General features: G+C 38.6%; 1 long non-coding RNA gene across 1 annotated transcript; it reads right to left on the reverse strand.

The window, feature by feature from the left end:
* Window positions 1-710: 710 nt before the first annotated feature.
* On the reverse strand, window positions 711-2,551 carry LOC135406917 (uncharacterized). Its single transcript, XR_010426579.1, has 2 exons — window positions 2,422-2,551; window positions 711-889 (listed from the first exon to the last, which is right to left on the reverse strand). It is a non-coding gene; the product is annotated as an uncharacterized LOC135406917 (long non-coding RNA).
* Window positions 2,552-13,274: the final 10,723 nt, after the last annotated feature.

The raw sequence follows: 13,274 nt of genomic DNA on the forward strand, positions 1-13,274 counted from the left end.
ATGATTCAAGACTCATTTGGTGCAAATTCAGTCTCACCTATTTCTTTTGGATCTGAATAATAGGTAGCATGTCTCTAGAAAATTCAAAATCTCTGGAATCTTAAAAAATACAGATAACGGGGATTTATCTCCTTAATAGCATCTCCTTTCAGTGACATTTCAGTGATTCATTTAACTGCTGATTTGATAGCCTACTCAAAAGTAAAAATTCTGAACCTGAGGTAGCAGTAAGCTAAAAAAGAGGATCTGGAATAGCAGAGGATCCAAAGGTGGCGGGCATGGAGCAGCTCTGACCATGAGCAACTGCCACCAGAGCACAGCAATCTGCTCAGAAAATACAGAAATGTGGTTGTTTCTTACCTGCCTACTATTTTATTGCTGCAGACAGTTCTTGTAAGTTAAAGATGAGGGTCAAGATCATGGAAGAAAGAAAGGTACACCAGGATCATGCTCCCCCCCCCCAACTGCTTTGTGGCATACATGTCCCAAAGCATGTGACTTTATAACAGATTTGGTTTTGATGCTGTCAAAAGTAAAGGCTTTCATGAGTCACTAATTAGAATTCTGAAATTACCCCTCCTCTAACTTGCCTTCTTCACGTGTTTTTTTTCCCAATTTGACATGATATGCCAAAGCTCCTCTCTAAAGTATAATATCAGAAGAAGAAAGTCTGCAAAAGGAGGGGAAAAAATACCCTGGAGACTGTTACGAAAAACTGTAAGTCAGTTTTATTGCAAAATACACTATACACCTGAAAATATGTCTGTATAAGTAGTGTATAAGCAGACCAATAAGTTCTGCAGGCAGTAGGAAATAAATGTAGCTTGGAAGTTCTGAACTCTTATATGTGTTCTTCAAAATTAAGATCTGAACTTCAGTAACAATTTCACTGTATAAAATGAGTGTAGAAAAAAAAAAAAAAAGAGAAACTTTTAGTAGATTCCCTAAGAGACAAATCATAGTAGACACCTTTTAAAGAACAGAACGTTATAATTTTGTTGTATACTATTGCTACTCAATAATGGACGATATTAATAATATATAAATAAGCTTTATGTAACTTGCCCCCAGGTAATTTACAATTATCTACATTACTTCTATTTAACAAAACTGCATTCCCTGGGTCCTAGAAAGCCTTATGTCTGTACCAGAATTTGACACTGATGTGCAACTAACAGAAAAACCTGACATATACTTCACAATTTTCCAAGAAACTACTGACCATTAAAGGGAAATTACTGTGCTGTCAGTAGGTGATTTTGCCACATACTAATAGCTACAGAAATTTCTCTGTAGTTAAAAATCCAGTCTGAATGTGTTCCTCTCACCCCTGGACAGTTCCTTCTGTTAACAGTTTCCATGTTCAACACTCCCCCAGTTTCCTTAATTTTTATTACCTCCACAAATCTTCCCAGGAGATACCTAAGAAACATATTCATCACCTCTTGATTTAAATATATCACATATTATTCTGTGAAATAGTAAAAGGCAGTGGAAGAACAGCTGAAGGATCTTAGTATGCTGAAGTATGCTGAAGCACTTCTTAACAGGTACCATCTCTCTGTATAGGGAAACTCTGACCGTGATATAAAGCACAAACTGCATCAGCCCTATTCAACTTGTTTGATCAAAATGGACAAGATTTATTTCTGTGAATGTATATTTCTTTATTTAATTACTACTTCTCATTTAATGACTATGGAAGTACATGATGGTGGTACAAAAATATGAAAAAGTCTCAGATATTAAAATGATTAGCCACCAGGAGTTTGCCACAGCAGCTTGTGAATGGAATTCAGCTGCCAACTCAGCAAGGTCTGAGGCACATGGATGAAGGATGGCTTAAGAGAGACCCTATTTAACCTATAAAATCATAACAAAGAGCAGTTGCACCTTCATCTAGTACTTTTTAAGAGATAAAAAAAAAATAAACGTTGAAATATTTGCTCATGGACTTTGAGACTGATAACAGATATCAAAATGTGACAAACACCAGAAGGAAATATATGAAAAAAAATTTTTTATATGAGCTCCTTCAGCGACAAGGGCATTCTGCATGAAATAGTTTTCAAGGTCCACTTTTGCTACCTAAATAGAAAATAGGGATATATTTTGTTAATTCTGTCTCACTTAAAGAGAAGATACTGTAAAATATTAATTGGGAACTAGTAGTCAAAGGTCAATCAATTTTTTTCTTGCTAGAGAGGATTTAGTGACTTAAATGTGAACTGGAAAGAAAATATTTCTGTTCATTATTTGCTGACCCTTTACAAAACTGTCCCTATGTTGCAGTCAGGGAGGAAAGCAACACCTGGTGGTCTGGGTATGTTTTTCCAGAAATGGCTGTTGTATGTAGGTAGATGGGTATCAATTTACAGCAGCTGAGAATTTGGTTCATTACAATTTGTGGAGCCTTATTACCTCTGTAATAACATGATGTTATGCCTCCAGGTTTAACAAGTTCCATGTTCTTCCTGGACCTGGGATAGGATGGCTATGAAGTACCTGTGTGTCTATTCCTGGAGGCAGAGGCCCTTGCTGCCAGGGATTCTGGAGCCAGCCCCTCTCTGAGCTGAAGTGCTGTCATGTAATTTCTGCAAATAGACGAAGGATTAAAGAACTGGAGCTTTTCCATTGTCAGCAGTGCTAAAACCCTGTCGTGCAGAGAAAAAAAAAAAACGACAAAGGTTGTGTCTCAAAAGAGTGTGTGTAATCAGCTGAGCATCTCTAGGGGCCTAAATATAAATTTGGGTACAAGCAGATTTCAGGAACGTTAGAATGATGCTGTGACACAGCTTAATGAACATTTACTGAAGTTTAATAAGAGAACGATTCGACCGAACAAGATAGGAGACCTTGTTATGTCCAAATAAAGGAAATACCAAAATTAAGAGATTGCCTCTCTGGATCAGGGCAGTGCTACATCTGGCACAGTGGCATGAGCCTGACAGTGACAGATCCTGCAGAGGAAGACACTGCAAACTGCCAATTTGGCTGCTGGAAATTCTTGTGTAGGCAGTTTCCTCTGACAGGAGTGGCAACGACTGGCTTATGCCCTGAGGTATGAGGATTTATATTTTTATCCTGTCCAAAGCACTTTTTTTTAATGTTCTTGATTTACGTGTGAATGCAAAATCCTTTTTTAGTGCCTTAAGTCACAACCCCTATGACCTCTCGTGGCAGTAAATCCCAAGATCTGGAGCTGGTGATATGTGTCCCAGAAGCTGATGTTTTGGTAACCCTCTTGAAACAGAGCTGGGGCCTAAAGAGTTAACTCTGAATACTGATCCAGGGAGTCTCCTGCTCAGAAGATTGTAATGCTTAGCTAGAATGTACTGCTTAGCTAGAGACAGAAACCAGGGCTTAGGGATTAGATGGTACTGCACACCAAAAGAATGCTCACACACCTACATAAATAAAAATAGGGTAAGAACATGAATAGATAAGGTATGAAATAGGGGCTTGAGTCCAAAGTCTTGCAAAATTCACCATGAAGTCAGCAAAAATCAAGAAAGTTGAAGAGTTCAGCCGAGGAAGAAGAGTGAAAATACAACCCCATGAGGTTGAAGAAACAGGAATGACCACTGAACATCACCCCAAAAAGGCGACTCCACCCCAGACTCCGCCCAGACTCTGCCTATTATGAATATTATAACTAGATGTTGCAATTGTATGAATATGTGTGTGAAAATATTGCAATCCCTCGTAGAAATTGTATATAATCCTGTCTTTTCACTGAGAAGGCAGAGTAAGTTTGTCCAGCACGAGCTGGCTGCTCTCCAACGTTGCCTAAATAAATACCTTGCTGTTTAAAGGCTAAATTCTGTCTCTAAAAAGTTACATTGCGCCTTTTTGAGCATCACTGTCACACACAGCGACGTTCATATTTCTTGGGTACAGACTGGGGCTTGCTGGAGGGAATGTCAGACTGTGGGAGGACTTCCAGATGCTGGAAGGAGCTCTTCCAGCTCGCTGCCCAATGTACGACTATATGGGTCATCCAAAAAATTGGTGCAGAGTAACAGCGTGGGCTTAAATGCAACACAAACAGACATCCCTGTGCTCTTATCATAGAATCATAGAATCAGTTGGGTTGGAAGGGACCTCTGAGATCATCAAGTCCAACCCTTGATCCAACCCCGCTGTGGTTCCCAGCCCATGGCACTGATGCCACATCCAGTCTCACCTTAAAAACCTCCAGGGATGAGAATCCACCCCTTCCCTGGGCAGCCCATTCCAATGGCTGAGCACCCTCTCTGGAAAGAAATTCTTCCTAATATCCAACCTAAACCTCCCCTGGCACAGCTGCAGACCCAGCCCTCTTGTCTTGCTGAGAGTTGCCTGGGAAAAGAGACCAACCCCCCCTGGCTCCCCCCTCCTGTCAGGGAGTTGCAGAGAGTGAGGAGGTCTCCCCTGAGCCTCCTCTTCTCCAGGCTGAGCCCCCCCAGCTCCCTCAGCCTCTCCTCACAGCACTTGTGCTCCAGTCCCTTCCCCAGCCTCGTTGCTCTCCTCTGGACCTGCTCCAGCCCCTCCATGTCCTTCCTGAGCTGAGGGCCCAGAACTGGACACAGCACTCCAGGGGTGGCCTCACCAGTGCTGAGTCCAGGGCAAGAATCACTTCCCTGGACCTGTTGGCCACCCTGTTCCTGAGCCAGGCCAGGATCCATTGGCCTTCTTGTCCCCCTGGGCACAGTCTGGCTCCTGTTCAGCTCCCTGTCCATCCCCACTCCCAGCTCCCTTCCTGCCTGGCTGCTCTCCAGCCACTCTGTCCCAGCCCGTGGGGCTGCCGGGGGTTGTTGTGGCCAAAGGGCAGGACCCGGCCCTTGGCCTGGTTGAACCTCATCCCCTTGGAATCAGCCCAACTCTCCAGCCTGTCCAGGTCCCTCTGTAGAGCCCTCCTGCCTTCCAGCTGATCCACACTCCCCCCAGCTTGGTGTCATCTGCAAATTTGCTGATGATGGACTCAATCCCCTCATCTAAATCATCAGTAAAGACATTAAACAGGACTGGGCCCAACACTGATCCCTGGGGACACCACTGGTGACCAACCACCATGGGAGATCTGCCCATCATGCCCATCAGCACATGGGTAGACATGTGTAGAGGATTTTATTACCTGAGACTTAGGAACATTGGGATCTTAAGCAAGTTTTTCAGATTTTAGGTACTTGGCATGCTCTTGCCCACATATTTGTGTGCAAAAAAATTACACACAAACACAATAATGGCTTGTCCATTGTCTGAGCTCTAGCTAAGAAACACTCTGTTGCTAACAAGGAACTGGATCCTACAGAATGAGTCAGAATAACTGTGTGGGTTTCAATCTGATGTCTTTCTTCCAGAGGATGAAGCTTTGGGCCAGATGATGAATGTTTTACCTTTCAAATACAGTTTCCATCAAAGAGTGGGCATGGTTGGAGGGAAATGTGTATCGAATTTCAATTTTCTCATCAAGTTTAATCAAGATTTGCACTGAAGCAAAGTGAGTATAACATAGGAATCAAGATCCTCTGTGCCACTGAAGCAAAATGAATGTAATATAGGCATCGAGATCCTCTGTGCAGGTTTGAAAGGAGAAATTTTCTCTTCTGGATGGAACATAATGAAATAACGTAGAAAGAAAATTAGCATATCATTTTCTATTTCAATCCCATGAAAGAAAGTTATCATGAAGTTCAACACGTGCTATTTCCTTAATGAATAATTTCACCATACTTGCTTTGTATAATGCAATGTATTTGCACATCACTGAGCCTCTCTAGTTCTAGAAAAAAAATTATTCCTTTTCCACACTTTAAAAAACCCAAACAAACAGCTCCCAGTAAACATTTTCAGTAAATATAGGCATATATTTTATAGTGAAATGAAACAAACGATAGGAAAACTGATAAAAGAAAATGTGGTAAAGAAGCAAGGGTTGGATGGTCTGATGGAGAGACAAGTGGCTCTTTTTATCTAATATCTCACTGTGTTATACCAAAGGAGGCTTTTAAGGAAGTAAAAATACATGAGGAATGCCTCCCATTTAAAGCAATTAATGTTATTTTTTTTATCTATTGGCAGAGGTTTTGCAAAATAAACACTTGAATTAAAGAAATATTATTCACTTTAATGATAATTGTACAAATTTCTATCTTGTTTCCCACCTGAGAAGCAGTCACAGAGCCCTAGTTTCCAAAATAAGCATGTCCTTTGTTATTAATCTGGATTCTCTGGTTTAGTTCGTCAGTGTTTATCACTGCAAGATTTCCTGGCAACTCGTAATGCTTCTGATCAAGTGGCAGTGCTGCTCATTAGTTATCTAATGAAAAAAAAATCAATTATTTGCTAATATGTAGGTTGTCATGCAGCCTACATCTGCCTAGGAGAATTCTCTTTTCTTTCAAAGAATCACGCTACTATTTGTTCTTTCAGGGTTAAATTTATGTATCTTTATCTCTTTATTTCCAGGTAAGTGTTCTTCAAATCCTCAGGCAATTGCACTCCTAGATATGAAGCCTGCATGGGGCGATATAATGTTTAATCTCTTTTATCTCCAAAAAGCCATGTGAAAAATAACTTTCTGTCCTTTTAATTAAACTGGAAGGATAGAAATCTCAGGCTGTGGCTGTTAAAGTGGAAGAGTCATCTTATCAGTAGCAGTTATCCAGGGTGTTTTTGTTAGTTTGTTCAGTTGGGCATTTAAATGAATTCAGATGCAAAACAAATTTTTGAACTATTTTTTTACTAGAGCTTTTATGGACTGTAAATAACACTTTAATGTTGAGGTTTGTCCTCCAATGAATTGAATGCAAAAAAACAATTTTGCTTTTTTTTGGGGGGCTTTTTGAGTTGTTCTTTTTACCACTTTTGAATATCTATTCAGATTCATTTGTAAAGTTATTTACTGCATTTGCTAAAGAGGCTATATTTAAAAACTTTTAGAATAGTTTCTGTTTTCCCCTAGCAGTGGAGTAATTTTCCATGTCAAGTTTTGTGCACCTGTTGAAAGAACTTGCCAGTCCCTCTTCTGGCAGAAAATTCCTTTCATTTGATCTTGTGTGTGATTTACAGGAATCTGGATGATCTCTTCCTTCACTGTTTTTCACTTCCACTGTAGTCCTCCTTTTCCCAAGAACATCATGGTTCAACATCTTGCTTTTTTATTCAGTGTTCTTTCCTTTTTTGAGTTATGCAAACACTTATTAGACACGGAGTGGTCTATTTATTTCTTCAGTATGAAATTACTCCTGTGTAAAGCATTATATTCCCACTCCCAAAAAAATTCACATAAAAAAAAAATACTATAAAAATATGTGAACAGGTGCAGATGGCTGTAGCTCATATCTGGGCCCTTAACTGAGGCAACTCACCATTGTAATCGTGAATTTTGGGGTCAAATGGTTCGGTTTTGGTTTATTATATAGAGTCTGGAGGGTCAATCTAGGTTTTTTATTATTTTATAACAAACTGCAGTTCTGAACTTATAATAGAATACATATGTAAATGAATGCTCTCTCCTTCAAATAAGACATATTTTCACTGTGAGGTCATTGACCTTTACTATTTTGAAAATAGGTTTTAAACTGAAAACTTCCTATTTTATCTCATGAATAAAGGCCTGGTTTTATTGTGTTGATTTGGGAAATCAGATTTTGCCCACTGTAATCCATTATTCATACTTGCCAAGCTATTCTGAAAGAAATTTCAGGGCTCCGAAAGATTTCATATAAAGGAATATGACAGAAGTTTTTCAGCCTGTCAGATAATTTGACTGGCTAGGCTGCATAAATACTAAGGATTTTAATAATTGCTGTTCTGCACGCAATACTTCTTGCAAATATAATTCATCTTTCTTGAATTTTCTGTCAGATGCTTGAAGAGACACTGCTTCTATTTTAAATTGTAATTTGGTGGTAATTTGAAGTCGCCATGTTTCAGGTTTTGGTGTTGGTTAATGTTATTAAATGCACAAACAATAATGAACAATAAGTCTGCTGAACTGTTCAGTTTCCTTTATATAATTATATATAATTATATATATATATAATGAATATATGTGTGTATGGAGGAAGAAAACTTGCTATTTCTTGTGTGGTTAAAAAACCAGGGAACAGAAGTAGCTGGGTGGTATTTCAACACGATTTGCAGTTTCCTCTTAATAAAAAGGGAAGACAAGTGTATATTTTGCTCCACACATGACAGGTGGCTCCTCAGTGACCATAGTTTAGGGAAATCCCCAGGCTATTCTAATCTATAAAGAACCTTGATCAAAGCATCAGGAAATGCCATTTTTTTCCTCAGGAAACACAGGATTTCCCCTTAGCAGAGAAGGCCCCTGAAGTGTGATAAGCAAAGGACTGACAAATTCAGGGTAATCATTTCTTATCATTTAAATAAATTAATTACTGCTGCTGTCGTGCTTCAGAGTATTCTTATTTGCTCAGAAACTTTTTTTTTTTTTTTTTTTTTTAGCCCAGCATTTGGTTTCTGGAGTTGCCTGTGTTATCCTTAAAGAAAAAACTCTCACCAGAAAGATCAGACAATGTTCTCCCAAGTTTCTCAAAATAGAATTCTTAATTTTCCATGTATTTTTAATGTTACTAAAAATTAACGATTTAATAATAAGAAATTTTCCGTGGTTTAAATGCACTTAAAAAAAATTTCTGAGTTGCTGTTTTTGTTGTTTGGATGTGAGAGGAATTTGTCCCATTCCTCCCACCCAATTCCAGATGAAAAATGTACCTGTCTTTATAAGCACTCAGGAAAGTTATAAGTGCATTTTTAGAGCTTCTACCTTGTTTTGCAAAACCTACTTTTCTGAAGTAACTGAAGAACAGAAAAACAAGGCAAGGACAGACCAATCTGGCAAGGCCAGAAATACTCTGTAATTATGTGAATGTAAACATTTTAGAGATTATTTGAAGACATTAAAGGCAAAAAAAAAACACATGAGAGGGGGAAAAATGAACAAACAAACAAAAAAAACCCCAACTAAACAAGTGGCTTAGTTGGGGCAGTTCAGTGGAGAACAACCAGACAATCTTGTTTTCACTTTTCTGAGTCAACTCAACTGAAAGGTAAACGAATACAGTTTTGTGGGTCGGTGCTTTTGTGGGAATTTTGTGGGGTTTTAATGAGTGAATATAGTCTTAGTTGTAAGTGGTTCCTACTTCCTCAAGGCTAATTTTGTGACGACAAGAAAAATTTTGGAGATCTGAAGTAAAAAAACAAACAGAACAAAGAAAACAACAACAACAACAACAACAAAATGTGTCCTTTCAATTTGTCCTGACTATGGGAATAATAGGCAAGGTTGTTGTGAAAAGTCTCTCTGTGTGTATATATAATTATGTATTGGTGGGGTGGATGGAAGATTTTAGAACCTGGTTAAAGTTTTAAACGCTACTTCATTCAACTTTATATGTATAATTAAAAAAAAATAATTAATGAAAGATTAAGGAGTAATCTCACACAACCTTGCAAAAATCATGTAGCTGACATGACACAGGAACTCCTGCTTCCCGTACTCCTGATTTTCTCTTTGAATTTGTTTTAGTGCTTTTGATTTACACCAAAAAAAAAAAATTCTTAGCATAGCATCATTTCTTCCTTCTCAGAGAAAGAAAGATTGTCCATTTGCAGAACTCAGACATCTTAAATAATTTTTTACAGTAATATGTGAACAGGACACTTCTGCTTTCATCTTCTATTCAGACAGTGACTTGGAGAACCATAAAATAATTGCTGCTGGGCTGCTCTTTGCAGAGGAAAGAACCAACAGCAGCACTATGATCTTACCTCCCCTAAGGGGGTAAAATATTTTGTCCATGGAAGTTTTATGTATCTGAGTCTCAACATCTGCTTGAAATACCAGCTGGGTTTGTTTCAGCTTCAGGGAGGAAGTTTAACATCAAACACAAAGTAAACAAAGCAAAATAAAGAGTTATACCTTACCTATTGTCAGGACCTTTTACTGATCCCTTACTTCTGTAGCTGCTCCTGGTTACAGATGTTAAATCATGGTCTGCAAGGTTAATCAAATGATCTAAGTGCTTGAAAAACAAGACTACAAAACAACTCATAAAAAATAGACTAGATAAACTAAGAAAAAAGTTTGTGCTCTTTTCTCTTTTCAGTTAACTATTTTCTTTGCACCTTGATCCTTGTAAGAGAATCATTCTTTAAATACTTCTTTTTATTCACTTGCAGGGCGTATCTAACATGTCCAGGTGATGTACTCTCGGGGAGTCCTGGGCTTTTGCCTTCTTCCCTAAGGACTGGAGCACATGGATTTGCTTCCTGCAGAAGGCATGACTTGTGCTAGTCCAGCTCCTCAACATCCAGTTAAGACACCAGGAGTTGGGAAATGTTCTTGGTCCACCAACATCATCACAAAACATATTCTTAGTGGATTTTTTTGCCTCATGCCTGATTTTTCTTTGGCATTTCATACTTGGCTGTGGAAATCATAACTGGAACGTAGAGGGCGTGAAGAAAAGAATATAATAGCACTGAAAAAACGTGTAAGCTTTCATATGAATCTGAAGTTTGTGAGGTGGCTTGCAGCTGCCAAAAGAGACCATGCAGCCCTGAAAGCTGCTTCTTACCCAAGGCAGGTCAATATTTCATCAGGGGTCAGGTAGAAGAGCACTAATCCTTGCTCCTCTCTTATTTCTGCACCTTCTAATGTGCATTGTTTTGTCTCACCATGCACACAAAGCCTTACCTGGACTTATCTACTCTCTCAACAGACAATGCAAAGATAGTACTGTTCAAAATCCTGCTGAAGGTATGTTATAATGTGCATTCCTAAAATTAGCAGTTGCTTTGTCTCATCTTCAGTTTATTCTCTAATCTCTCAGCCTGGGAGAATTAACCTTCCAGAGCCTATCCTTTTCAGACTTTACAGGATAACCAAAGGAAAGAAAAGACTCTTATCTTCTGTTCAGACCTCTATCTGGCACAGACTTTTATCTTGAGACTGATTTTTACCCTGAATTTGTCAGTAAAGTTTGCAACACAAATTTCAAATTTTTATCCTTCTCTCCTAATATTATTGCTCTGCCATTTGTTTTATTTCTCTAACCTCATTCGTTATTTTCTTTTGTTTTGTTTTGTTTTGTTTTTCTTCAGGCTAAGTCCTATAAATCACATTTTCTTGAGAGTTTCTATATCAGTGAAGATCTCACCTGCAATGCCCCTTTCTTCTATTCCCTGTATGCCTCTTTCCCACTGAAAAAGAAGTAATTCCGACATTCTTTCATGAATTGTGTCAGCATTTCAGTAACTTCGTCTGAGAATAGATACAATTATATACACAGATAAAAGGAAGTCCTGTAGTATGGTGTGAAGATAACATCCTATATTTTCCATGTCATACTTAACAGAATAACCCCTGAAGACTAAAACTGAGTTTCATAGGACACAAAATATAATCTGTAAATGCCATTTCAAGACTTCTTTTAAAACCAAGTTATATTTAAAACAAAGATAACTTTGGCTTTTACATTGATTCCAGGGGAGACTAGGGCAGGCAGAAATTGTTCAGCCTAAGGTCTCATGCCTCAAAATCTTTGTTTTTCTCTTTCCTCTCAAATCCTGACTTTGAAATAAAGTTCTTGTGTTGTTTATTAAAAGATAAAAAACTACAAAAGTATTACAAAGCAGTTGAAGAGAAAATTTTTTTGGAAGGGTTATATACAAATCTCTCCCAGTGACCAGGACTCCTGTAGCCCTGTTTCATGGGGATGGCTGAACACCTGCCTACCCATGGGAAGCAGTGAAAGAATTCCTTGTTTTTCTTTGCTTGAGCATGTGGCTTTTGCTTTACCTGCTAGACTGTGTTTATCTCAGCCCAAGAGTTTTCTCACTTCTGCTCTTCTCCCCTGATTCTCTCACCCATCCCACTCTGGGGGAGGGAGAAAGAAACTGTGTCAGGCTTAGTTGCCGGCTGAGGTTAAATCATGAAAATCACACGACAGTGTCATCCAATAACAGTATCACTATCACAGTCATACTGGCTTTCACTTGAGCAATTCCTGACTAATTCAGCTGACCAAATAATCTTTGCCATTAAACTCCATGTTATTTTCTCCAAGCTGCCTACCACACTCCGCTTTTCTACTGGCATTATGTGAAGGTCCAGAATAAAAATGTGACTAATTGTCTGTGCCCATAAATTCTGCTTAAGCTGGAGAGTTTAAAGAGCAGCTGTGTGGGAGAGCTGTCACAGTGATTCTTTGCCTCATGGAAAGTATCAGGCACTCACTCTGCTGTTTCAAATGACCATTCATTATAGAAGGAATTATGAGATGAAATATGAAGGGCTAACTCTATCATGTAAGTAAAAATCTTGCATGTAGAGAAGAAAACAAAGGCTGCTAAGAACTGTGAATCAGGAGGTGACTCAAAGGCAGCCAAGTAAGAGAAGAAAATGTGAAAATTTTTGGGGATGGAGAACTATCATGCATGAAGGTGATAAATAGCATTAGCATAATAATATAATGTGCAGGGAGGAAGGCAATATGAGTAATTAAGCTGTGTGTGCCATAAAGAGCAGACCAAATACCTGGGCTTGGCTCAACATGAAAGGGCAAATGTATAATTTAACATATGTGAGCTCTCCAAGAAAAAGGGAGTCAGTGTTTGAGCAAAATAACAGGCAGTGACATTTTAGTATAGTTTGTATGAGTGGACTTCCCCCTGAGTACCCAGCATCATATTGAGGATTCTGAAGGTGGGAGAAGTCAGCTGATACTCTGGGCCACCCAACTGGCTGTTATGGCCACAAAAAAGAAGCCTCCAAAGCCAAATTAAAGTGCACCAACATATTTTCTCCAGTAAGAAAACTGCCTTCTCCCCTAATAGTAAACAAACAATCATTACTCCACAATTCATAACTTTTTTGACTGCTTAGTGTGATTTGGTGAAATTTTTGCTAACCACACATGAAGTGAGGTTAGCAGTTGTGGAAAATTAATGTATTATGATTTTTCTGAGAGGAGATAAGCTGATTTATTTTTTAAAAGAATCAAATAGAATTTATTACAAAGCAGGGAACAACAGAGTAAAAGCAGGGGTTTTTTTAGGGGCTAGGAAATAGTTATGAGAGTGGCCTATCTTCATGTGATAAATGATGAGACTTGATAATGGTTTGAGTGGATGTAATTAATTGATTTTTTTTTTTCCCTCAGGGATAAACTTGATTAACAGGGGTTTAAAAGTGGACAACTGAATTTGGAGTTAATTTTGAGTGACTGAGAAAGCAGAAAAGGGAGCTGTTACACTGGAAT

The sequence above is a fragment of the Pseudopipra pipra genome, chromosome Z (genome assembly GCF_036250125.1).
Source record: "Pseudopipra pipra isolate bDixPip1 chromosome Z, bDixPip1.hap1, whole genome shotgun sequence".
Lineage (NCBI taxonomy): Eukaryota > Metazoa > Chordata > Aves > Passeriformes > Pipridae > Pseudopipra > Pseudopipra pipra.